The sequence below is a fragment of the Balaenoptera physalus genome (assembly GCF_965194825.1).
Source record: "Balaenoptera physalus genome assembly, chromosome: 15".
NCBI classification, from domain to species: Eukaryota; Metazoa; Chordata; class Mammalia; order Artiodactyla; family Balaenopteridae; genus Balaenoptera; species Balaenoptera physalus.
The window spans coordinates 32,653,164-32,679,726 of NC_138894.1; the positions used below are offsets into that span (position 1 = coordinate 32,653,164).

A 26,563-nucleotide genomic window follows, 5' to 3' on the forward strand; every position below is an offset into this window, starting at 1 on the left:
TTACGAATTACCCTTTGGATGAAAGGCTTTGCTGCTAAATGCTTCAAAATCTGCAAAGTCTATACCTTTGGTACAGGGGAGCTTCAAGTTTAGAATGACCTCCATTCTGAACAATATTGCCTGGTTTTCTTGCCTGTTGGTTTTTGTTTATTCATTCCTCCCTGTCTTTTAAGAAATTCTGAGATGCTTTTAAGCGCGCACACACACACACGCAGACACACACATATATAAGTAATATGATATGATTGTTTTTTAAGTAAATGAAGAATTGGAATGATGGAAAATTAGACTGAAGCCAGGGAGGGGTGAGCTACAACATGATTTGAAAAATAAATACATGAAGAATTAAGAGTGACGGGAAGGCAAGTTGATACCTTGTGGATGTGGTTGCTAAAAATGAGCCACAAATTTTGCTTTATGTTTTCTAGCAATTAGTGTTGCTAGAATTTTGTGATCACTTACATAACTCTAATATAAAAGCAAGCGAAATTTTCAAAAGCATTACAGATATTTCTGGTACTAAGACTTCTTAAATTTCTCTCGTCTGTCCTCATAAAGAAGGCGTTGTGGTGTACCAAAATCCTCAACGGCGTCCTTACAGTACATTCTCAGTAACAACAATCATGTAAGGCTAATAGGGCCTTAGTTTAGGGAATTCCGTAAAGGCAGATTTCAAGGGGTCAGTAAATGCAGACCATTACTTTAACCCAAGATAAAATTGATTTGGAGAGGTGCTCTCCAAATAGGGATACTTGCAAAATGGTTCATTGGAGTATGAACCTTTTAAAATTTATATTTTTGTATATGTTTTACAGTGTATGAGTACAGCAATAATATATAATTTATAAATAAATATCTACTTTAGTAGTTTGTACTCAAAAATATTTTATCAGTGGGACCCCATGATCAAAACAATTTGGAGACCACTAGCTTAGCTGAAAGAAGGCACAAAACATTCAGACATTTAACCATAAATATTATTTCTCAATTGAGCTTTTGGTAGGTATTAAATGACAGTAATTACACATATAAATAGTACAATAAGACTCTTTTTTAAAGTAAGCCAAAAATTGGGACAGACACAGATTGAGGCTTTTTGTTCCATAGAGGAGGTAGGGGGAAAGGATGCAGATAGAGGGTTTTTTGGTGTGTGTACTAAAATACATAAACATAACACAGTTTACAGTTTTATCATTTTAAAGTATGCAGTTCAGTGGCGCTGAGTATATTCACAGTGTCTTACAACTATCACCACTATCTAGTTCCAGAGCTTTTTCATCACCCTAGTGGAAACCTCATACCCATTAAGCAGTTACTCTCTATTCCCCCTTCCTACCAGCCCCTGTCAATCACTAATCTACTTTTTGTCCCTGTGACCTTGCCTATTCTGGTTATTTCATTTAATTGGAATCATATCATATGTGGCCTTCGTGTCAGTCTTCTTTGACTCTAGAATAATCTTTCTGAGATTTATCCATGTCCCAGCATCTGTCAGTACTTCATTGCTTTTTATGGCTGAATAATATTTCATTATATGTTTAGACACATTTTATTTATGTGTTCATCCATTCATGAACATTTAGGTTGTTTCTACCTTTTGGCTATTGTGAATAGACCTGATATGAACATCTGTGTACAAGTTTTTATTTGAACAGCTACATACAGTTCTTTTGGGTATACACGTAAGAGTTGAAAATGCTGGGTCATTTGGTAGTTTTATTTGAAGCTTATTTAGGAACCATCAAACTGTTTTTCACAGTGGCCACACCATTTTACATTCCCAGCAACAATTTCTAAGGGTTCCAATTTCTCCACATTCACCAACACTCTTTGCTTACTTTTTTTTTTTTTTTTTTTTTTTTGCCATCCCAGTAGGTACAAAGTGGTATCTCACACTCATTGTCATTTTGATTGTGGTTTGTTTTGCCTTTCCCTTTGCATAATGACTAATGATGTTAAGTATCTTTTTATGTGCTTGTTGGCCATTTTAAAAATTTAATTAATTAATTAATTTTTGGCTGCATTTGGTCTTCGTTGCTGTGCATAGGCTTTCTCTAGTTGTGGCGAGCGGGGGCTACTCTTCGTTGTGGCGTGTGGGCTTCTCATTGCGGTGGCGTCTCTTGTTGCAAAGCACGAGCCCTAGGTGCGTGGGCTTCAGTAGTTGTGGCTTGCTGGCTCAGTAGTGGTGGCTCGTGGGCTCTAGAGCGCAGGCTCAGTAGTGTGGCGCCTGGGCTTAGTTGCTCCGTGGCATGTGGGATCTTCCTGGACCAGGGCTTGAACCCTGCGTTGTCAGGTGGATTCTTAACCACTGCGCCACCAGGGAAGTCCCTGCCCACTTTTTAATTAAGTTGTTTGGCCTTTTTGTTTTTGAGTTGTAAGAGTTCTTTATATATTCTGGATTGTGGAATCTTATCAGATGTGTAATTTGCAAATATTTGCTTCCACTCTCTGGGTTGTGTTTTCACTCACTACTGTTTTTTGAAGCACAGCAGTTTACTTTCAATGAAGCCCCAGTGTACCTATTTTTTCTTTTGTTGCTTGTGCTTTTGGTGTCATATTTAAGAAACCATTTGCCAAATCCAAAGTCATGAAGATTTGTCCGTATATTTTCTTTCAAGAATTTTATACTTTTAGTTCTTTCATTTGCATCTTGGATGTATATTGAGTTAATTTATTTATATGGTATGAGGTAGGGGTCAAACACTCTTTCCACATGGAATTGTCCCAAAATCAGCTGTTGAGACTGTTCTTTCTCCATTGAATGGTCTTGGCACCCTTGTCAAAAATCAGTTGACCATAGATGTGAGGGTTTATTTCTAGGCTCTCAGTTCTGTTCCATTGATCTATATGCTGATCTGTATGCCATTACTGCACTGATCTGGTTACTGGAGCTTTGTTGTAAGTTTTAAAATTGAGAAGTATGAGTCTTCCAACTTTGTTCTTTTTAAAGACTGTTTTGGCCAATCAGGGCCCTTGTGTCTCCATATGAATTTTAGGATCAGCTTTTTTTCATTTCTGCTGAAAAGGTTGTTGGGAATTTTATGTTAATTGCATTTAATATGTAGCTTGCTTTGGGGTTTATTGCCATCTTAACAACATTGTCTTCCAGCCGATGAACACAGGATGTTTTTCAATTTATTTAGGTCTTTAATTTCTTCCAGTAAGGTCTTGTAGTTGCCAATGTACAAGTGTTATACCTTCTTGTCTAAATTCATTCCTAAGTATTTGATTCTCGTGTTTTCTTTCTTTTTCTTTCTTATTTTTAATTGTGATAATATATGCATAACAAAATTTATCATCTTAACCATTTTTTCTTTGTAATTCTAGTTTATTTATTTTTCTTCCAGTTTTATTGATTTAATTGACATACAGCACTGTTTGTTTGAGTACAGCATAATGATTTGACTTACATACATCATGAAATGATTATCACAGTAAGTTTAGTGAACATCTATCATCTCATACAGATACAAAATTAAAGACATAGAAAAAAATATTTTCCTTGTGATGAGCACTCTTAGGATTTACTCTCTTAACCACTTTCATCTATAATATACAGCAGTGTTAGTTTTATTTATCGTGTTGTACGTTACATCCCTAAGAGTTGTTTACCTTATAACTGGAAGTTTGACTGCCCTCAACCAATTCCCACTCCCTCCCCCCACCCATTGCCTCTGTTAACCACAAATCTGATCTCTTTCTACGAGTTTGCTATCTTGTTTCTGAAGTATAATTAATCTACAACATTATGTTAGTTCCTGTGCACAAAATAGTGATTTGATATTTCTGTACGTTTCAAACACCACGGTAAGTCTAGTTACGATATGTCACTATGCAAAGATATTACATAGTTATTGACCGTATTCCCCACACTGTACACTTAATACCCGTGACTCATTTATTTTACAAATGGAAGTTTGGACTTCTTAATCTCCCTCACTTATTTCTTTCCTCCCTTCACCACCTCCCCTCTGACAACCACCTGTTTGTTTTCTATCTATAACTCTGTTTCTGTTTTGTTATGTTTGTTTGTTTTGGTTTTTAGATTTCACTTAGCATAATACCCTCTAGGTCCATCCATGTTGTTGCAAATGGCAAGATTTCATTCTTTTTATGGCTGAGCAATATTCCATTTCATAAATATATACACCACATTTTCTTTATCCATGGGCATTTAGGTTGCTTCCATATCTTGGCTATTGTAAATTATGCTGCAGTGACCATAGGGGTGTATATACCTTTTCGAATGAGTGTTTTTGTTTTCTTCAGAAAAATACCCATATGTTAATTGTTGGATCATGTGATAGTTCTGTTTTTAATTTTGTGAGGAGCCTCCAAACTGTTTTCCATAGTGGCTGCACCAATTTACATTCCCACCAACAGTGCACGAGTCTTCCCTTTTCTCTTCATCCTTGCCAGTACTTGTTGTATTTTGCTAATAGCCATTCTGACAAGTGGGAGGTGATATCTCATTGTGGTTTTGATTTTTATTTCCCTGATGATTAATAATGTTGAGCATCTTTTCATGTGCTTCTTGGCCATCTGTATGTCTTCTTTGCAAAAATGTCTATTCAGATCCTTTGCCCATTTTTAAAAATCAGGTTGTTTGGGTTTTTGATGTTGAGTTGTATGAGTTCTTTGTATATTCTGGGTATTAACCCCTTATCAGATAGATTGCTTGCAGATATCTTCTCCCATTCAGTAGATGATAGTTCCCTTCACTGTGGAATAGCTCTTTAGTTTGATGTAGTCCCATTTGTGTATTTTTGGTTTTGTTTCCCTTGCCTGAGGACACATATGCAAAAAAAAATTATTAAGATCAGTGTCAAAGAGCTCAGTGCCTATGTTTTCTTCAAGAAGCTTTGTCTCTTTTTTTGGTTGTGGTTTCAGTTCTTACATTTAAGTCTTTAATCCATTTTGAATTTGTTTTTGTGCATGGTGTAGTTTAATGGTATTAAATACATTCATATTGTTGTGCAGACATCACCGTCACCCATCTCTAGAACTCTTTTCATCTTGCAAAACTGAATTTCTACACTGACTCAAATAGCAACTCCCCATTCCACCTTATGCTCAAGCCCCTGGCAACCACCATTCTAAGAATTTGACTACTCTAGGTACCTCACGTAATTGGAATACAGTATTTGTCTTTAAGTAACAAGTTTACTTCACTTAGCATAATGTCCTCAAGGATCATCAGTGTTGTACCATCTGACAGGATTGTCTTTTTTTTTACGACTGAATGATACTGCGTTGTATGTATATACCACATTTTGTTTGTTCATTCATTCATCCATCCGTTAATAGATACTTGTGTTGCTTCCACCTTTAGACCATTGTGGATAATGCTGCTATGAACATGAGTGTACAAATATCCATTCAAGATCCTGCTTTCAATTTTGGGGGTTACATATCCAGAAGTGGAATGGCTGGATTATATGGTAGTTCTATTTGTAATTATTTGAGGAACCACCCTACTGTTTTCCACAGCAGCTGCCCATTTTACAGTCCCACCAACAGCACACAATGGTTCCACTTTTTCCACATCTTTGTCAACACTTGTTATTTTCTGTTTTTTTTTATAGTGGCATTCTAATGTGCATGAAGTGATATGTTTTTGATTTGCATTTCTTTCATGATTATATTGAGCATCTTTTTATATACTTCTTGGCCATTTGTATATCATCTTTGGAGAAATGTCTATTCAAGTACTTTGCCCATTCTTGAATCGCGTTATTTTTTGGTCATTGAGTTGTAGAAGTTCTTTACATATTCTGAGTATGAACCTCTTATCAGATATATGATTTATAAATTTTTCTCCCAATCAGTGGGTTGCCTTCTCACCTTTGTTGATTGTGTCCTTTGATGCCCAGAAATTTTTAATATTGATGTAGTCCCAATTGTCGAGTTTTGCTTTTGCTGCCTGTGCTTTTGGTGTCATATCTAAGAAGTCATTACCAAGTCCAATGCCATGAAGCTTTTCCCCAGTGTGTTCTTCCAAGAATGTTATGGTTTTAGGTCTTTAATCCATTTTGAGGTAATTTTTGTATACGATGTAAGATAAGGCTCCAACTTCATTCTCCCCCCCCCACCCCCCACCATTTCATTCTTTCTAAGAGCATGTGCATATCCAGTTTTCCCAGCACCATTTGTTAAGGAGACTGCTCTTTTCCTGTTGAATGGTCTTGGCCCCTTGTCAAGGGTCAGAGATCATTTGACCATGTGGCACAAAGGTTTATTTCTGGGCTCTCTATTCTAGTCCATTGATCTATTTATCTTTATGCCAGTATCACACTGTTATTGTATTACTGTTTTTTTTTTTTAAACAAATACTTTTTTAAAAATTTTTATTTATTCATTTATTTATTTATTCATTCATTTATGGCTGTGTTGGGTCTTCGTTTCTGTGCGAGGGCTTTCTCTAGTTGTGGCAAGTGGGGGCCACTCTTCATCATGGTGCGCGGGCCTCTCACTGTAGCGGCCTCTCTTGTTGCGGAGCACAGGCTCCAGACGCGCAGGCTCAGTAATTGTGGCTCACGGGCGTAGTTGCTCCGCGGCATGTGGGATCTTCCCAGACCAGGGCTCGAACCCGTGTCCCCTGCATTGGCAGGCAGATTCTCAACCACTGCGCCACCAGGGAAGCCCTGTATTACTGTTTTGAAATCAGGAAGTGTGAATCCTCCAACTTTGTTGTTCTCTTTCAAAATTGTTTTGGTTCTTCAGGGTTTCTTATCATTTTTAATGATTTCTTATTGTTTTCCATTTTTTTATTGCTATATGATTTTCTTTGAGTTGTTTTTTTGCTAACTTAGCAGCCATGTAATTAACAAATATGCTTAAGCCACTGTCTCAATGTACCACTCAGATATGAAATAGTATCTATTGACTCCATTATATGAAAAATTAAGAAACTGGTTGCACTTGCCCTACTTCTCCCCACTCTCCACCTACACACACTTCCCCCAACATAACAATATTCGTTAATTTTGTGAATGTTGTCTCAGTTCATTATGGTAGTATTACTACTGTATTGATTAGCTTTATTTTTAAGAAGTATAGCATTTTTCTTCCATGTTATAAGCAAAATCACCATTTTATGTGTTTTTTAAAGGGGGTCAATATCATCAGTCTTTTCAGTGTAACTGTTTGTGAGTTTATTAATTTAAATAATTTTATTGATTAGCTAGATTTTTCAACAGTTGTTCAGGAGTGAGCATCTCTTCAGTTCTTATAAATTTGAGATTATCATTCTGTAACCTTTGTATAGGAATAACAACTTGTTTGGGTACAAAACTTTTGAATAATAATCTTTAATTCAAAACTCAGTCAGATTTGCTCCCCCTTTCTGGACACATACAATTAATATTTCTGTGCCAGAGGCAACCCTAATATTTTTTCCCTATTGGATCCTGGATTGTTGTTGGGTTTTTAAAATTTAAGTTTTCTTACTTTCCCAGGGTATGTCTCAGCGTTGGTCAATCTCTATTGATTTTTTAAAAATAAAATTTACATACCTTACAATTCATTCTTGTAAAGTATACAATTCCGTGGTTTTCAGTATATTCAGAGGAGGTTATACAACTGTCACCACTAATTCCAGAACTTTTTGTCATACCAAAAAGAAACCCTGTGCCCCTTCACAGTCATTTCCTAGCCTTCAACCATTAATCTACTTTCTGTATCTATGGATTTGCCCATTGGGCACATTTTATATAAGCAAATCATGCAATATGTGGCCTTTTGTGTCTGGCTTCTTTTACTTAATATTTTCAAGGTCCATCCATTTTGTAGCAGGAATCAGTACTTGTTGTTTGTTATGAACAGTAACAAACAGTATTTCAAATACATATACAACATGTTTATTCATGAGTTGTTGGACATGTGGATTGTTTCTGCTTTTTTGGCCATTATGAAAAATGGTGCTGTAAACATTAATGTACAGGTTTTTGTGTGGACATGTTCCTTCAATTTTCTTACATACATACCTAGGCGTAGAATTGCTGGATCATATGGTAACTCTGTTTAAGCTTCTGAGTAACTGCCAAAGTGTCTTCCAGAGTGGCTGCACCATTTTATATTCCCACCTGGATCATATTTCAGTTTGTCTACATCCTCATCAACACTTGTTGTCTGTCTTTTGAGAACAGCTATCTTAATGGGTGTGAAGAGGTATCTCACTTTTTAATGATTTTAATTTGCATTTCGCTAATGACTAAGATGTTGAGCATCTTTTCATATGCTTATTGGCCATTTGTTTACCTTTAGAGAAATGTCTATTCCAATCCTTTGCCCATTTTAAAATTGGCTTATTTGTCATTTTATTACTGAGTTCTGTTTCTTTGTCTATTCTGAATACAAATCCCTTATTAGGATATGTTTTGCAAACATGTTCTTTCATTCTGTGCCGTCCTTTTCACTTTCTTGATGATTTTACTTGTGGTACAAAAGTTTTAATTTTGACAAAGTACAATTTGTCTGTTTCTTCTTTTGTCACTTGTGCTTTTCATGTCATATCTAAAACTATTGTCTAACCCAAGGTTACAAAATATTGACTCTTTGTTTTCTTCTAAAAGTTTTATAATTTTAGTTCTTACTTTTAGTTCTATGATCATTTTTTAGTTAACTTTTGTATGTGGCATTGAGGTAGTACAGTTTTATTCTTTTGCCTGTGGATATCCAGTGTCTTAGTACCATTTGTTGCAAAGACTATTCTTTCTTCCATTGAATTGTCTGGGCACCCTTGGCAAAAATCAATTGATCATAAGAAAAAAAAAATCAGAAAAATCAAAATAAACTTAAAAAATGAAAAAAAAGCGATTGATTATAAATGTAAGGGTTTATTCTAGACGATAAACCCTATTTTATTGATCTATATGTCACTCTTTATGCCACTACCACACTGTCTAACTAGTGTGACTCCTCCAACTTTGTTTTTTCTTTTTCAAGATTGTTTTATCTATTCTTAAGTCATAGGAATATTCAGATCAGCTTGTCAATTTCTGCCAAAAAGAAAAAAAAAGACAACTTGAATCTTGGGTAGGGATTGCATTGAAACTGTAGAAAAATTTAGGGAGTACTGCTGTCATAACGATATTAAATCTTCTAATCCATGAACTGGGGTGTTTTTCCATTTATTTAGGTCATCTTTAATTTCTTCAACGATGTTTGTGGGTTCCACTTCTTTGTAGTTTGGCACTTCTGTTGTTAAAAGTATCCCTGAGTATTTTATTCTTTTTGATACCAGTGTAACTAGTATTGGTTTCTTAAGTTCATTTTGGGAATTTTCCTTGTGGTACAGGAATATTACTGGTTTTTGTATGTATTTTGGTTCCTGCAACTTTGCTGAACTTGCTTATAAGTTTGAGTAATTTGTGTTTGTGTGTTCCTTAGTGTTTTCTATATAAAATATTGTGTCATTTGCAAATAGAGATAGTTTTCCTTCTTCTTTCCGATATCATGTCATTTATCTCTTTTTCTTCCCTAGTTGCCCTTGCTAGAACCTCCAGTACTGTGTTGAATAGAAGTGTTAAGAATGAGTATCCTTGTCTTGTTCTTGATTTTAAGGAGAAATCTTTCTGGTCATTAAGCATGATGTTAGCTGTGAGTTTTTTTTATAAATGCCCTTTATCAGGTTGAGGAACTTCTATTCCTGTTTTGTTGAGTGTTTTTATTATGGAAGGGTTTTGGGTTTTGCCATATGCTTGTTCTATGTACAGTGAAATGATCCTATGTTTTCTTTATGAAGATGGTGTGTTACGTTGATTGATAATCATATATTGAACCAACTTTGCCTTCTTGGGATAAATTCCTCTTGGTCTTAATGTATAATCCCTCTTCTGTGTTGCTGGATTCAGTTTGCTAGTATTTTGTTGAGGATTTTCCTTCTATATTCATAAGGGGTATTGGTCTGTAGTTTTACTGTATCTTTGCCTTTTTTATCAGGGTAATAATCTCCTTATAGAAAGAATTGGGAAGTAATCCTTCTTCTCATTTTGTTTTGATGATGATGTTGTTTTTTGAGTTTGTGAATGGTTGTTGTTAATTCTACTTTAAATGTTTTTTAGAATTCACCAGTTTGGGCCTGGGCTTTTCTTTGGGGGGTGTTTTCTGATTACTGTCTCAGCCTCTGTCCTTATTATAGGTTTGTTCAGATTTTCTATTTTTGCTTGAGTCAGTTTTGCTAGGTTGTTTTTCTAGGAATTTGTCTATTTCATCTAGGTTACCTAATTTGTTGACATGTGATTGTTCATAATATTCCCTTATGATCCTTTTTAATTTCTGTGTGATTGGTAGTAACATCCCCTGGTTCATTCTTAATGTAAATGATTTGAGTTTTCCCCTTTTTGCCTTTGGTGAATTCTAGCTAAAGATTTGTCCATTTTTGTTGACCTTTTCCAAGAACCAACTTTTGATTTCTTTGATTTTTCTCTTTTTTTGATTCTCTGATTCATTTATTTTCATTCTAATCTATATAATTTCCTTCATTTTGCCTGCTTTGGGTTTTATTTGGTCTTCTTTTTCTGGTTTCTTAAGGTTGAAGGTGAGGTTATAGTTTCGAAATCTTTCTTCTTTTAATATGGACATTTACAGATACAAATATCTGTAAGCTCTGCCTTCACTGCATCCCAAAGGTTTTGGTATGTTTTGCTTTCATTTTCATTCATCTCAAAGTATTTTCTAATTGCCCTTGTGATTTCTTCTTTGAACATTGGTAGTTAAGAGTGTGTCATTTAATTTCTCTATATTTTTGAATTTCCCAAATTTCCTTATTGATTTCTAGTTTCATTCCATTGTGGTCAGAAAACATACTTTGTATAATTTGTAAATATATTGTGACTTGTTTTATGGCCTAGCACATGGTCTCTCCTGGAGAACATTATTATGTTCCCTCAGAAGAATGTGTATTCTGCTTCTGTTGGTTGGAGTATTATGTATATGTCTTTAGGTCTAGTTGGATTATAGTGTTGTTCAAGCCTTCTATTTCCTTATTGGTCTGTCGAGTTTTTCTACCCATTTTGAAAGTGTACTATTGCAGTCTCCAGCTATTACTATTGAATTGTCTATGTCTCCCTTCATTTCTGTCAGTTCTTTTCCTTTGGTACCTGTCCTTGGTTTTCCAACACATGGCAGACATTCATTAATTTTTGGATGAAGTGTGTGAATTTGTCAACTACCTTTTAGTCTCCCTGTATTGTCCTAGCTTATCTTGGATCCATTTCATTAAGTCCATGTTCTTTTTCAATTTTCTCTAGAGTGAGACTACAAATTCTTTATTGACTAAAATGGGTAAACCTTCGGGCAAAATAAATTCTTTCTCTTTCCCTTCTTTTTTTCCTTCCTTTCTTCCACTTGTTTCTTTATAAATTTATTTATTTTATTTATTTATTTTTGGCTGCGTTGGGCCTTCATTGCTGCACCCAGGCTTTCTCTAGTTGTGGTGAGCGAGGGCTACTCTTCATTGTGGTGCGGGAGCTTCTCATTGCCGTGGCTCCTCTTGTTGTGGCGCACGGGCTCTAGGCACGCAGGCTTCAGTAGTTGTGGCACGTGAGCTCAGTAGTTGTGGCTCACAGGCTCTAGAGCACAGGCTCAGTAATTGTGGCACCTTGGCTTTTTTGCTCCGTGGCATATGGGACCTTCCCAGACCAGGGCTCGAACCCGTGTCCCCTGCATTGGCAGGCGGATTCTTAACCACTGCGCCACCAGGGAAGCCCCCTTTCTTCCACTTTAATGCTATAGAATATTTTCATAAATCCTTCTCTTTTGTTTTCAGATGACCTTTGTCTCAAAACATTCTGTGGAAGCCATTTATTTGATCACAACCATTTATTTGATCACATTTGATGACCTTATTACCTATTTACAAGATACTGCTTGAGTCCCCTTCCTAGGACATGAACTTGAAGGCTCATTGTGTATGGCTTGTATTTCTTTTGCCCCTCAGAGTTTGGGAAAGGCAGAAAGATAGTAATTGATTCTAGGACTCTGGACAGCTACAGTAGGTGACATTTTTCTCTGCCATTGTTGTGAAACTCATAAATTGATGGCCACCTTATCAAGTGTGGAGGTGAGGAAAGTATCTTGTTCTATAGGACATGCCCTTGGGGTTTTGCTATTACACTACTGTAAAGTCACCTGGCAGCTGCTTTCATAGCATTGTTGTGTGGGCAGTGATATGGCTGAGGCCTTATTTTTTTCTAGCAAATCTTAGTAATAAAACTAAGATATTTAGACTTAAAAGGTTATTTCCCATCCCTTTTTCTGACTTCTTCCTGGCCAGAGCAGGCATACAGTAAACCATTCTGGCAAGGACATAAGGAGCTATTTTTTCACAGGGAACATGTCTCCAATTGGGACATTTATCTTTCTCCTGGGCCACTTATCACCTCAGTCCCTTTTCTGAGATACCAGTGGGATATTTTGAATTGTTGACTCACCTTTTACCCTTCTGCTCTATGGTCCTTTGTGTAGGAAGAGCTTTGTGGTGGCTCCTTATATTTATTCCCAGTTGTTTCTTTAGATATTATTTCTGGGATTTTGTGGTGTGAGTTGAGTCTGTTCCCTACATTCTGAATATTTTTTTACTTTTTAAATAAATTTGTTTATTTATGTAGTTAGTTATTTTGGCTGCGTTGGGTCTTTGTGCACGGGCTTTCTCTGGTTGTGGTGAGGGGGGGTTACTCTTCGTTGTGGTGCGCGGGCTTCTCATCGTGGTGGCTTCTCTTGTTGTGGAGCACGGGCTCTAGGCATGTGGGCTTCAGTAGTTGTGGCACATGGGCTCAGTAGTTATGGCTCGTGGGCTCTAGAGCGCAGGCTCAGTAGCTGTGGCACACGGGCTTAGTTGCTCCACGGCATGTGGGATCTTCCCTGACCAGGGCTCGAACCCATGTCCCCTGTCTTGGCAGGTGGATTCTCAACCACTGTGCCACCAGAGAAGCCCTGTTTCTTTTACTTTTTGATGTTTTTTGTTTGTGTCTCTCAGTTATGAAAGAAAAGGTTCATTAAGGTCTCTGTGCTGTCATATTTTCTAAAATCCATTATCTGTTTTCTCAGTTTCGTTTTCTCTCTCTCTTTTATATTCGATTTCTTCCTTTTCTGTAGGCTCCTTCCTCTCAGCTAGAACCATGCTTATGTCTCTCCTTATCATAGACTGGGGAGTGGAGGGCTTGCCTGTGGTTGATGCTTCTACCACTTTACATCTCTCTCTTCTCTTTATTACTAAATACTTTTGTCAAAAAAGATGTTTTATTACTTTTGAGTGTAAAAGTAAAAAGATAACTAAATATAAAGAGTTTAGATAATATATAAAATATAAAGACCTTGGAAATCACCCATAATTCTCACCATCCTGAAATAGTCGTGATTAACATTACAGATAAGCTTCCAGGTTTATATTTTATGATTCTCATACCTACTGCCTATCTTGGATCTATTTTATTAGGTCTGCAATCTAATGAAGCTAAATATCAAATGAAGAACTCCATGAGAGCATAAAATGAGAGCTTTATTAATGTTTAATTAAATGTTTACCAGTGTTTCTTACACTTTTATAAAACAGGCCGATTTCATACCAGTCTTCACAATCATGTTCATATATGGAGAGAAACAACAGTCCAAAAAAATGAAATCATACTATGTATATTGTTTTGAAGCTCTGCACTTAGTATATCATAGACATCTTTCTATGCAGTAAATAAAGATTTATGTAGTCATTGTTAATAGCTTTATGGGTTCCATTGTATAAATATAATAGTTAGTTAGTTCCAAATGACAGATATTTAAGTTTTTTTGGAAATTTTCTTTATCATAATCCGCACTTCGATGGGTAGTCTTGTTACATCTTTCTGAATTTTTCAATTTCCTTGAGAAACATTTCTAAACATGGAATTTCTGGGTTACCAAGTAGGCACATTAAAAATGTTTAAGCCACACTACTAAATTGTCCTTCTGAAATGTTGATTCAATTATTTGTTCACCAGTAATGTGCAATAATATTTTGGTCAATACCTGCCAACAGCATTCTTGTTAATACTTGCCACATAGGCCAGAAATATGGTATCTATCCTGATCCACATTTCTTTAATCACACGGAGTTTTTAGTTTCTTTTGTGTGTTGATCGACCGTATTTCTTCTTTTTTGAACTGCCTATCTTATCTTTAACCCAGGTTTCCTTAGATATGCTAATGCTTTTTTTCCCTGAACATGTGTACCCAGGACATGTACATTTGAGGGGTTAAGAGTGAATATAAGGGAATAAGTGCAACTGCCTGCTTGTTCTTCCCTTCTTCCTTTGATTACACCTACTCTTTCTTTGACTCATTCTTTCTGTGCCTCTCTCTGCTGTGTCTATGCAGGCTGTCCCCAGGCTCTATAGTTCATGCTTTTCTCTTATTACAGTGTCTTTGCACCCTGTCTGCTTCTGTGTTCTTTCTCTCTGCCTCTGTGCACCCGCATTCTGTGCACTTGTGCTCTCCTCCACCCCACCCCATGCTGTCTCTTGTCTCACTGTCTCTGCTGTGTATCTCTCTTGTTCTTCTGCTTACTCCTTTTCTCCTCTCCTTCTCTCATGTTCTTGCTTGTGTTTGTCTCTGTGCTCTTTCTCTCTCTCCCTGTTTTTTCTTTCTTTCCCCCCCTCCCTTTCCCATCTTTTTCTCTCAATGTCTGGGTGTATACTGGGATCAAAGAAAAGGGATAGTTTACTACTGTCAGTACAAAAGAAGCCATATTTATCAGTTTTTGTTTACGGAGAAAAAGCTGAAGATGAATAATTTCTCTGTATTTTTGACCTCTCATTATTTCCAGTTGCCCACGTTTTCAGCAGTGGGGCAAATGAACAACACAAACTAACTACCAAACAAAGAGACCTCCATGAGAGAATAAAATGAGAGCTTTAGTAATATTTAATTAAATGTTTACCAGTGTTTCTTACATTTTTATAAAACAGGCTAATTTCGTATCACTCTTCACAATCACACATATATGGAGAGAAACAACAGTCCAAAGCAGTATCTTGGAACCCAAGGATAAATTTCATTATATGCTAAGAGGTAAAAAGCAAGATATAATATTTACATGTATTTAGATGACTGGATCAAAATTAAATATTAGCAGATTATTTTAAGATTATGGGATTATACATTTTTTCTTTTTAATTTTTCATGTATTTTTTTAAACAAGCAGCACATCTTTTCTAATATGAAACCATAAAAATTTCTTTGTGACATTAATTAAAAAGTGACCTCAGCCAGACTGATCAAACATAAAACGTTAGTTATGAGCTGGAAGAGAGAATTCTCAAGTTTTCATTGTGTTCTAGTTTCTGCCTAAAGTACCTATTTGAACCTCCAATCTAGTCATAACAAATCCTTCTAGAAGCAGAGCGAAAGCATAGAATTAGTACGCAGTTTCTATGCCAAGATAAAGTTAAAAAATTTTTTTTAACTTCAGCTGCCAAGAGTTGAGTTAAGTATACTCCTAGGTTCATGGCCTCTCTTTTTAAAATTTCATTCCCAGATCCCATCCTCATTCCTGTCCTCCCATCGGAACTGGCCATGTTATGTAAATATCTTTTGGCTTACAAGAGTTCTTACAAAATATGTATTCTGTGTTGTCATGTATTTTCAACTTATATAAAAGGTATGTCATTATTTTTGTTATTTTCACTAAGCTTGTATTTTTAAGATTCATCACATTGCTATACATACATCTAATTCAGGTTTCTGATCACTGCATAGTACTCCATGGAGTGCATCTACCAATTTACCTATGCACTTTCCCTGTAATGGACACCCAGGTCGCCGTCAATTCCCAACAAGGCAAAACACCAGCAGTGCACATCCTTGTCCACATTGCCTTATGGACCTTGTGAGACTACCTTTGTTGCACAGACCCACAAGTGGAAATCTTGGATCATAAGCTATATGTATACTTAATTTTCTACATTAGTACCAAATTAATTTCCAGTCTATATTCCTCCCTGCAATGCATGAAAATTCCTATACTTCCACCTTTCTGCCAATAATTTATAGTTTTTCCGGATTAGAAATACAAGTTTCCATACCATGGAAAGGTAGGGTTTTTGGGTCATTTTTAATTAAATGTTACTTGTCTTGAGAATCTACCCTATCTCCACTCTGTAATTTCCAAGGGAAGAAAGAGTCTTTCAGACACTTCCAAAATTACTGCTGTGCTTTCAACCAGAGTGCATTCATATGTTCATCCAGACATAATTACAATATACAACGTGACAAAAGTACAAGAATGGGATATTTTCATTGTTTTTATCAGATTTTGACATATAACAGATAAAAGATATGGAAGATTTTAATAGCAATATTAAGAAGTTTGATTTAAAGTATCTATAGAAAACTTTATTCCCAAAACACAGCATCCACAGTTGTTCCAAATGCCCACGGAGTATTTACAAAAATTAACTGTACATTTAGGCAAAATGTTGATAAATCCGCAAAGTAGAACATTTCTAACTAAGCTTATATTCTCTAACCACAGTACAATAAGGTTGGAATTTAACAACTATAACTTTTTCCTTAAATAAACATTTTAAAACATTCTAAACTTCTGGGCTATAGGACAACTAAAAATTGAGATTATAGAATTTTTTTCATTAATGACAGTAAAAGCACATATCCAAAACTTACGGGATGTGACTAAATCTATATTGAGAGGAAAATGTATAGCCTTCAATGATATTTTAGTTCAACAAACTCAACTAGGAAATAATTGAAATAAGCATTCTGTAAATGAGTCCCCAGAATTGATCGATTTAACCAAGATCTGGTTCTTTGAAAAAAAAAAACAGACCAAATCTCTGGTTATTCTGACCATGAGGAAAAGGATCAACACTAATAGTATGGAAGGGTATAACCACAGTCAAAGAAGTGTTTTTTTAAAAAAGATTACTGTATGCAACTTTAGGCTGATATATATTTTTTCCTTTTTTTTTTTTTTTTAAATATGAATGGCTGGATTTTATTTATTTATTTATTTTATTTTTTTGGCTGTGTTGGGTCTTCGTTTCTACGCGAGGGCTTTCTCTAGTTGGGGCAAGCGGGGGCCACTCTTCGTCGCAGTGCGCGGGCTTTTCACTGTCGCGGCCTCTCTTGTTGCGGGGCACAGGCTCCAGACGCGCAGGCTCAGTAGTTGTGGCTCACGGGCCTAGTTGCTCTGCGGCATGTGGGATCCTCCCAGACCAGGGCTCGAACCCGTGTCCCCTGCATTGGCAGGCAGATTCTCAACCACTGCGCCACCAGGGAAGCCCTAGGCTGATATATTTTAAAACCTAAATTAGATGGGTGATTTTCTAAGAAAATATAAATGAACAGAATTGACCAAGAAGTTTTAAATCCTAAGTAGATCATTAATAATAGAAATTTAAAAGACTGTCAGTAATCTGTAGACCTCCCCACCTCTAACTATGTGCCCTCCAGGAATTTTGTACAAATATATGTGCCCACCAAAAGTATGAGAGGATGTGTTTCTTCATTCCTTTGCCAACTATGGGTAGTATCAGTCTTTTTAATATTTGCTAATCTAATGTGTGAAAAAACTCATTGCTTTAAGTTGCATTTTTTAAATATTAGGTTTCAGAGATTGCTCTTTACATTTCTTGTTTTGAGAATTAGCTGCTTATATCCTCTGAAGGATATAATTTACATGCCCATTTTTCTCTGAAGAATTTTTCTTATTAATTCTTGAGCATTATTTATATTGCATTAATAGTGTAATAGCATTGTTGTGTACTCAACTTCTTTCTTTTTTCCATGCTAAGAAAGATGTCCCCAACCACAAGATTATAAAAAAGTATTCTCCTTTTTTTTTTTTTTTAATACTTATTTAGGGTGGAGGGCAATGCATTTAAACACTTAATCCACATGGAATTTATTTTGTGTGTCTAGATATAATTTTATTGCCAAATGTTTAGCTAATTGTCAGTAGAGATTTTTAAGTAAGAAAGTGATACTCATAAATTAATTTATGAGAAGAAACTAAGCTGGACTCTCGTCACTTGGACTTGGTAATTAATAGCCGTGGTTCTTTGGAAATTTCTACCCAAAGCAACTAAAATACTATGCAAACACCTTATCAAAATGGAGAGATTGGAAGAGGAAACTAATTCTGACTGAAATATGAAGGAGTTTTATTGATTAAAGTTGAAGTTAGATCAAAACATCCAAGTGAAAATATCTAAAAACACAGCTACGTATGACCTCATGAGTATGTCATGAGTGGAATAAAGATTTTAGAGCCATCCATGTAAAAAAGGTGATCATAATCCTCACAAATACTAAAGCTAAGAGGAAAGATTTCAGAGAATGCAGAGAAGAAAAGAGAGTGAGAGGGTCACTTCCAGACCATAATTTTTCAAACCTGATAGAAAATCCTTTGGGACTTAAGTCATCTAGCTCTACCACCCTCTACAAGATTTTAATGATCATTTGCTAACCTTCCAGTTTTTCCTGTATATTAATTGAGGACTTTAGCTCTTGATTTTCTTTCTTTTCTACCCCAAACCCAGCCACTATCTGGGAACCTTACCATCCTGTTAGTTTCTTGACCTCGGTTCTAATGACAAGTACTTCCATTACATTTTAACTCTACAGTCTCATGGCCATACTTTGAATTTTGGCATTATTCAGATTCGTTATGTCTCTGCAATCTTTACTCATTCATGTATGAAAAGAAATTTTCTGAGGACCATTCTGCAGGCGCAATGCATTTTTGATTTGAGGGGGAGGATATATTAGAGTTATCATCTACCACACTTGCAGAAATAATTGACCAGTTCTGATTTTCTGATGGTGACTAATAGACAGTTATCACCTTAGTTCCTGCTTTTAGAAGTTCTAATCTTGCCTTTCAGAATTAAATCTACGTCAAAATGTTATTTTGGGGGCAGACAAGCTAGTAAGTTTTGGTACTGAAACGCCAGTTGCCAGTTTGAACTGTGCATAGCTAAAAACTTTTCACAAGAAAAGACTGTCTTTTGGTGCCATCGACTGTATTTCTAATTTTGACTCTGTCTTATCAATGTGTATCTCTGGTCCTAAACTTTAGTGGTTATAAGTAAATTAGCATAAACCCATTTTTCTGAAAGAAAAGCATCTTTCGGCAGGCACCTTGCTGGCAGCAGGTCGGCAATAACAATCTTCATACATGAAGAATAGCTGTATACGGTGATGTAAGAAAATACAGCCTTTTTCCTATATTAGAGATGTTTTCCTAAGTTCAGTTTCCATCTAAGAAGTCATTATTTAATTGAAAAGCTTCCCCCCCCCCCCCCGGGTCTCTATGATGGTTTGTCTGATCAATGAACACGGGAATGAATTTCACCTAGATTTTAATTAAACTAAAAAGTACTACAAAAAGCCTGAAACATCTCTGAGATGGTGGCAGTTACTTTTCCCCCAGTTGTAATAAGGCATTAACAGGTGAGTTTACTCTCACAATAATAGAAATTATAACAGAAGAAGCCAGCCAGTGTGTATCTCCTTTCAAGACGCTCTGCAACAGAAAGCTTAAATCATGGTAGCTGATAATGTGAGTTGACTTGTAGTCACTTCAATCTTTATGTGTAAGCCCAGTTGCAGAGAACAGAGTGGGTTGATTCACATCCAGGCGCTCAGGGATGATGAGATCATTAGAGGAAATGCCTGAGACTCTCCCACGGACTAAGGAAAGTGGATTGTTGTGGTTTACCGACAGCATCTGTAAATGAATTCAGCAACAATTCTATGTTCTATCCCATGGTGGGTCCTCAGCACAAATTGTCACACACAGTGCAGACCTGTGAATTGTGGTTACTGATTCAATCTGTGGAGGCCAAATTAGCGTGACGGCACGGTTCTGACGGTTTGCACTTAGCGCTAGCCGTAGTGTGTGTAGCGCTGCACCAAACGTACAATACCCAGCGCCCACATTTTTGTTCGGACTGTCCACTGTTAAATGGAAATGACGCTGTTGGTCACCTTCCATTGTTCTTGTACCCCTGATTCAGTAACAGAAGATGTAAGAACTGAGAGCCCGAGAAGCTTTTTTCTCCAAATAAGGCTTCATAATCGACATGTATTTCAGTTTGCGTACATGAATAAACACATTGTTATAGCTTTCTTGAGATCCTTAACATACCATAAAAGTCACCTATTTAAAGCGTACAGTTAAGTGTGTTTTAGTGTATTCACCGAGTTGTGCAACCATCACCCCAATTTAATTTTAAGACATTTTCAACACGTACCATAAGCACACTATGTACATTAGCAGTCACTCATTTCTCCCAATCTCCCACCGCTGCCCCAGCCCCTGCCCCGGCTGTGGTTACTAATCTGCTTTCTGTCTCTATAGATTTCATTATTCTGGACATTTCATGTAAATGGAATCATACAACATGTGATCTTTTGTGACTGGCTTCTTTCACTTAATATTTTCAGAGTTCATCTACATTGTAGCATGTATTCATTCCTTTTTATGACCAAATCATATTCCACTGTATGAATGCTCATATTTCACTTATCTATTCATCAGTTACTGGACATTTGCATTTCTTCCACTGCTTGGCTACTATTAACAAAGCTGCTGTGAACATCCATGTACAAGTTTTTGTGTGGACGTATTTTACATTTCTTTTGGGCATATGCCGACGAATGGATATACTCTGGATAATACGGTTAACTCTATATTTAACCATTTGAGGAACTACCAGACTGTTACGCAAAGTATTGTTACCATTTTGCATTCCTAGCAGCAATGTGTGAAGGTTCCCATTTCTCCACATCCTTGAAAACACTTGTTGTCGTCTGTCCTTTTGATTTTCACCATCCTAGAGGGCTAACTAGATACATTTTGTTGAGAAAGAATTTATTTTTAGACTATTTTCTATTTTTAAATGTTTACCGTTTTATAGGCAGGAATGAACTTAATCAGAAAGATTGAAACTAGAAGCAGAAACACACACACCAAGGCTCCTCATTTAATCCGATGTAAACGTGTGTGCTTTACACCCAGCGGTGCATACCATGTCCTCTGGAAGTGCCAGAGGTTCTCAGACTCGTTCTCGGAAGGGACCGTCAACACTCCCGCGGCCTCTGCTCCACAGGGTGCTCCAGCCTCTGCTTCAACAGCTCCACCACTCACTTGCCGCTCATTGGCAACTTGTTTCATTTGTCTAAGGCTCCAGCTGGCAAAGGTTTTAAAACTTAAAAGATCCAAAATCTGCCTGTACTAGATTTCCTGGCTCTGCTTCCAGTTCTGCTCTCTGAAGGCACAAAAGAGACCTAATCTTCTACCTCTCAGGTCCCCACTTCCTTCCCTGAAGTATTTCCCCTCAGGTCTTCACTCTTTGAACCATTTCTCACAGGTCATCCTTTCTACTCCCCTTTCCTAAGTTGACAGCTTCTGGGTCTATTTGTTGACATCCTGTTTTTAAGCATGTCCCTTTGAACTAAGCATGTTGTGCTTCAGATGGTGACAGAGGATCTATCATCTTCCTTTCTGTAAGCTAGAACATTTCTATGGCCTTACATATGTTTAACTCCTATTGAACTCACCAAAGCCATTAAACCTTTATTGCCACACTCTTCCTTGTAAGTTTTTGTTTTGTTTATTCTCATTTCTTAAACTGATAATACATGGTACAAAATTAAAAATATATAAAGGAGTATTTGATAAAGTGTCTTCCCTCTCCCGTTTCCCAGGCACCCATCTTTCTTTTCCAGAGCTACTCAGTGTGACTTGTTCTTGCATATCTTTACAGAGATTTTTAAAACACTTTATAGAAGTTTAATTTACATACCATAAAATACATCCATTTTAAGTATACAATTCAATTATTTTTAGTAAATTTACAGAGCTGTGCAATCATCACCACAATCCAGTTTTAGAACACTTCTGTTACCCAGAAAAGTCCCTTATACCTGTTTGCAATCAATCCACATTCCCAGCCCCAGACAACCTCCAATCTGCCTTTTTCCTTTTCTGCACATTTCACGTAAATAGAATTATATAATATCTAGTCTTTGCATCTAGCTTCTTAGCATGATGTTTTCAAGATTCATCCTTGTTATAGTGTGTACCAGTACTCCTTTTTATTGCTGGTTAGTATTCCATTGTATAGCTCTACCACATTTTGTTTATCCCGTTGCCAGTTGTTGGACATTTGGATTGTTTCATTTTTTTTCTTTTTCGGATAACGTGAATCATGCTGCTATGAACATTTTTGTAAAAGTTTTTCTGTGGACATATGTTTTCATTTCTTTTGCATATATACGTAGGATTGGAATTGCTGGGTCATATGGTAAGTTTATGTTTAGCTTTTAAGAAAATGCCAAAGGGCAAGCCCCACAAACAGCAAGAAAGTTGAAGAATGAGGTCAGCATTCAAAAATGGGGTCACATCTACAGCTGGGAAGGGGTGTACAGACAGGTAGAATGTAGATCCTGAGCCTTTAATAAGCACTACATTCGCTCAGTGCTCTCTGTTTTTAGACTCTATATAAGAACACCTAGGGCTTCCCTGGTGGCGCCGTGGTTAAGAATCGGCCTGCCAAGGCAGGGGACACGGGTTCGAGGCCTAGTCAGGGAAGATCCCACATGCCGTGCAGCAACTAAGCGCATGTGCCACAGCTACGGAGCCTGCATTCTAGAGCCCGTGAGCCACAACTACTGAAGCCCACGCGCCTAGAGCCCATACTCCGCAACAAGAGAAGCCACCGCAATGAGACACCCGCACACCGCAACCAAGAGTAGCCCCCGCTAGCCGCAACTAGAGAAAGCCCGTGCACAGCAATGAAGACCCAGTGCAGCCAAAAAAACTAATACATAAAATAAATAAGTTCAAAAAATAAACAAATTAAAAAAAAAAAACAGTACACCTAATGCAGGTGGGAAGGTGGGAGGGACACTGTAAAGGTCATCTATGCTACATGTACAAGAACCCCGAGAGCACACCAATAGGTACCACATTTTTCACTGCTGTAGCCGAGCATTCCTCCTGTACTACCACACTGTAGCACTCCCTTCCCTGATCTACTGCTATAGTCTCTTTGGAAGGTGTTTCAGAACTCTTGTTATGAGAGTGCCAGTTGAACTGTCCTCACTTCCTTCATTTATACCAGGATATAAGACCTTGTGGTCCGAGATCCTGTCCAGAGCAAGCAGGCTAAGACTCTGTCTTTGTTTCTATATTTCATCAGAAAGGGCTCTACTCCCTCTCTTAGTTCATGGTGTGAAGTGTTCTTAGCCTCTCAGGAAAGTGGGGAGAATTGGAAGGACTCTACATGAGAATGCTAGGCTTTGTAAAACACTTCAGTTTTTTAAAAATAAGACTCATTTTGTATTGGACTTATAACAATCCTATGAAATACAAAGAAAGCCAAGAATCAGTGACATGAAATGATCACCAGTAAGAATTACAACAGTCACCGCTTATCTCGTAGCATAGGGCATTGTCCATGATCCTTAAGAAGAGTTACTAGAAATGCCTCGCCCATCCTGCCCCTAAACACCAACACAGCAATCATGTACCTTGAACGGTACATGATTGCTGTGTTGGAGTTTAGCGGGAGCATCTCACTTACCAGGGACTGACTTTTACCTTGATTTCTTTGTAGTGATGGAGACTTCCCAGGTGATGAAAAATTCCCTGGGATTGCAACCTCCAAGCCAGACATTTTGTGTGACACAAACTCAAGAACTCCCCAAGCCCTGAAGTAGCAGAAATATTCAGATACTTAAGAGTAACCCAACACCTGAACTTGGGGACATTTCAGTGACAGCTCCAGCCCAGAGTGCCAGTCGTCTCCTGGCCCTGTCTCCAGCTCCAAGCCAGGGACAAATAGAGAGTAAGAACGTGGATGATATTAAAACCAAGCTTTCAAAGATTCTGGATGCCTAACACATCCCAAAAGAAAACCAAGATCCTCCACTACTCCCTTTAGAAATCCCTGATATTCACCAGCCGCTGGCCTACACCGATCCCCTCGGCCAAGAGAAGCAGCCTGGATCTGAAAATGCTGATCTGGGAAAGAACAGCCTGAGTCGTGAGGACCTAGGGACGCTTGAAAATGGGATCGAATCTAGCAGTGGTTTTGCAGACATTACTACACTGGCGGAGGATATTCACCTTCCCCAGCTCTTTAGTTCTTGGAAAGATCTTGATCAATCCCAAGGTTCCAACGGGATCAAAGCCAAAGATACCAGAGCCTTTAAGGTGAATCAGGTGCAGGAAAAGCTAAGTGTCATAAAGGTTCCCTCTGATCAACCCAGGAAGAACAAACAGAAAGCCTCTGAGCCTATCAGTGGTGCTCCCAAGGCCAAAATCCAGCCAAAGAATCCAGAGTGCCTGTTAGGGGGAGAAGTGGTTATATGCAACGCTGCAGTCAGTGACAGGGCTCCTGTGAACACGGCCAAGCACTCTAAAGGCAAACCTCAGAAAGCTGCATCCAGAAAGATCAGCAAAACTGAGAGCCATGGGCAGGAAAAGACCAAAAGGACCAGAGGAAGAAACAAGGCTGAAGAGAACAAGCAGTCAGGGAACAAAGTCAAGGCAGAAGACAAGCCAACTATTCCCGAGACGAAGCGAAAGAAACACCAAACTGAGCTTTCAAAAGCCTCGAACCTCCCTTGGCGTGCGCATGCTGGAGTCTGTGAAGGTTCTTCATGCGCTGGGGAAGAAGGATGATAAGAAAACTGGGCTCTCTTCCTGTCGGGTCTTGGGAAATTCAAGCAACCCCAAAGACCCCCAGCCACCCCCAGCTATCCAGCCATGGCGGCATACCCCACGTGAGGGTAAGAGTGCTGAGAAAACTCAAGTCGAAGCCCAGAAACCAGACAGCAGTGCTGAAACAGAGTGTCCATCTCCATTCCAGTATGAGCTGCCTCCTCCTGAGACGGTCAAGTTGATACCTCTGCCTTTTTCTGCCTGGGACAAGCCTCAAGCTCGACCCGCTCCTCAGAGGCCACAGTCTCTGGCCTCACATCGGCCTGCTGTGGCTTACCGTGCCCAGCCTGGTTCTACTGACTCAGCTCAACCTGCTGCAGTCAATTCATCCCAGCCAGCTCCTGCCTCTCTGCCAGGTCCTGCCAAACCAGCTCAGCCAACTGTGGCCAACCCAACCCAACCGGCTTGGACCAACCATACCCAGCCTAGTGTCCCCTCAGTCTGCTGCTCCTAGGCCTGCACCCTACAAAACTTCATCTGGCGCTTCTCTCCAGCGCGAGCCTGTTCCCCCTGCTGTGACTAAGCGCCAGTCCCCACCCAAGCTCCAAACCCAACTTCTATGCCAAGACTTCAGCAAGCAACGAATTCCATGGAGGGAACCCAATGTGCCTGAGCCAGTCATGTCAAAGCCCATCGAACAAGAGCAGAGGCCAGAGCGAGAGGCCATGAAGAGGCGGGCTCAACAACGGGAGAATGCTGCCAGATACACCTCTTCGGGGAAGCTGCAATTTTTCACTGAGAGGGACAAAGAAATGGAAATTGCTGACTACTACGGATACGTCAGGTGACAGCTGCTAGGATTCTTGGTGCCACTTTGGCTACCAGCGGTTCTTCCATACATAGGTAAGATAGGTATAGAACTGAATAAGTGAATGGAATACCATTAATAGATGAGTAATAAACCTTTCGAATTTTGAGATGCTGCTAACTGGGGCGTGAGAAAGGAAGGCCTGAAAGTTGGATGGGAGAATGAAGGAAAGGGGTAAAAACTGAGGAAAGAGGAAGGAACTTGGCCCAGGTCTAGGAAGGCCAAAAGAGATGTATGGATTTAGGAAAGGAAGCAGGAGTGAGGATGAAATGGCAGAAGTAAAAAGCAGGGTCAGAGGTCTGGGTTGAAAGAACACAATTGGAGTAGAGTTGAAGGTGACAGGAGATGAGTCTAGGTTTACTAGGAGAAATAGAAACAAAGTCTCTCGGGGAGGTTGGCCTTAAGTCTCACAACCACCAGATAGGTATTTCAGAAAACAAGAGGTTCACGACACATCTCTGAAAGGTTTGAGTTGCCCTATTCAGGTGTGATTATAGTGGGGGAATAGGGAAATCTACCAGAGAAGTGGCTAGGGCTCAGAGTTATCCTAGGGGCAGCTGACGACAGGGGCAGAGCCAAGGGAACTGCTGCATCAGGAGGCCCACGAATAGGGCCTGGTATGTAAATCACGATGTACTCAACACCTAAGCACGAGGGGAGCGAATGCACTATTCAGTTAACCTTGGCAACGACGGGCAAGGCCGGTATTCCTGTGCCACTTCACTTACAGAGGTGCAGCAAAGGGCTGAGGTCACATCCCATGTGGAGGTACAAGGACTCAACTTGAGGCCCAAATGCCTCTGAAGTCCTCTGTATTTGCAGATGCCCGTAGGCGGCCAACCTGGCTTTCAGAGCACAGCATCCTGAGGTTACTGGTGGACGAGATCAAACTTCTGCACGCGCCTAAATATTAACTTGAGGGGCTTCCTCCATTGAGCAGGGCACGTGCCGCCTTTTGTAAACATCACCATCAACTGAAACGCATGAGAAAAAATCCGACGGAAGCGTCCACTCTCACGGGTGAGAGT

The 26,563-nt window shown here is 38.4% G+C and overlaps 1 pseudogene across 1 annotated transcript in view; it reads left to right on the top strand.

Annotated features, from left to right (window-relative positions):
- The window catches only part of LOC309643494 (uncharacterized protein C2orf78 pseudogene), a 110,590-nt pseudogene extending 84,676 nt beyond the window's left edge, over positions 1 to 25,914 (top strand). The window contains exon 3 of the transcript in view: positions 23,619 to 25,914. The product of the transcript in view is annotated as an uncharacterized protein C2orf78 pseudogene (transcript). The remainder of the gene's footprint in view (positions 1 to 23,618) is intronic.
- The last annotated feature ends 649 nt before the right edge of the window (positions 25,915 to 26,563 follow it).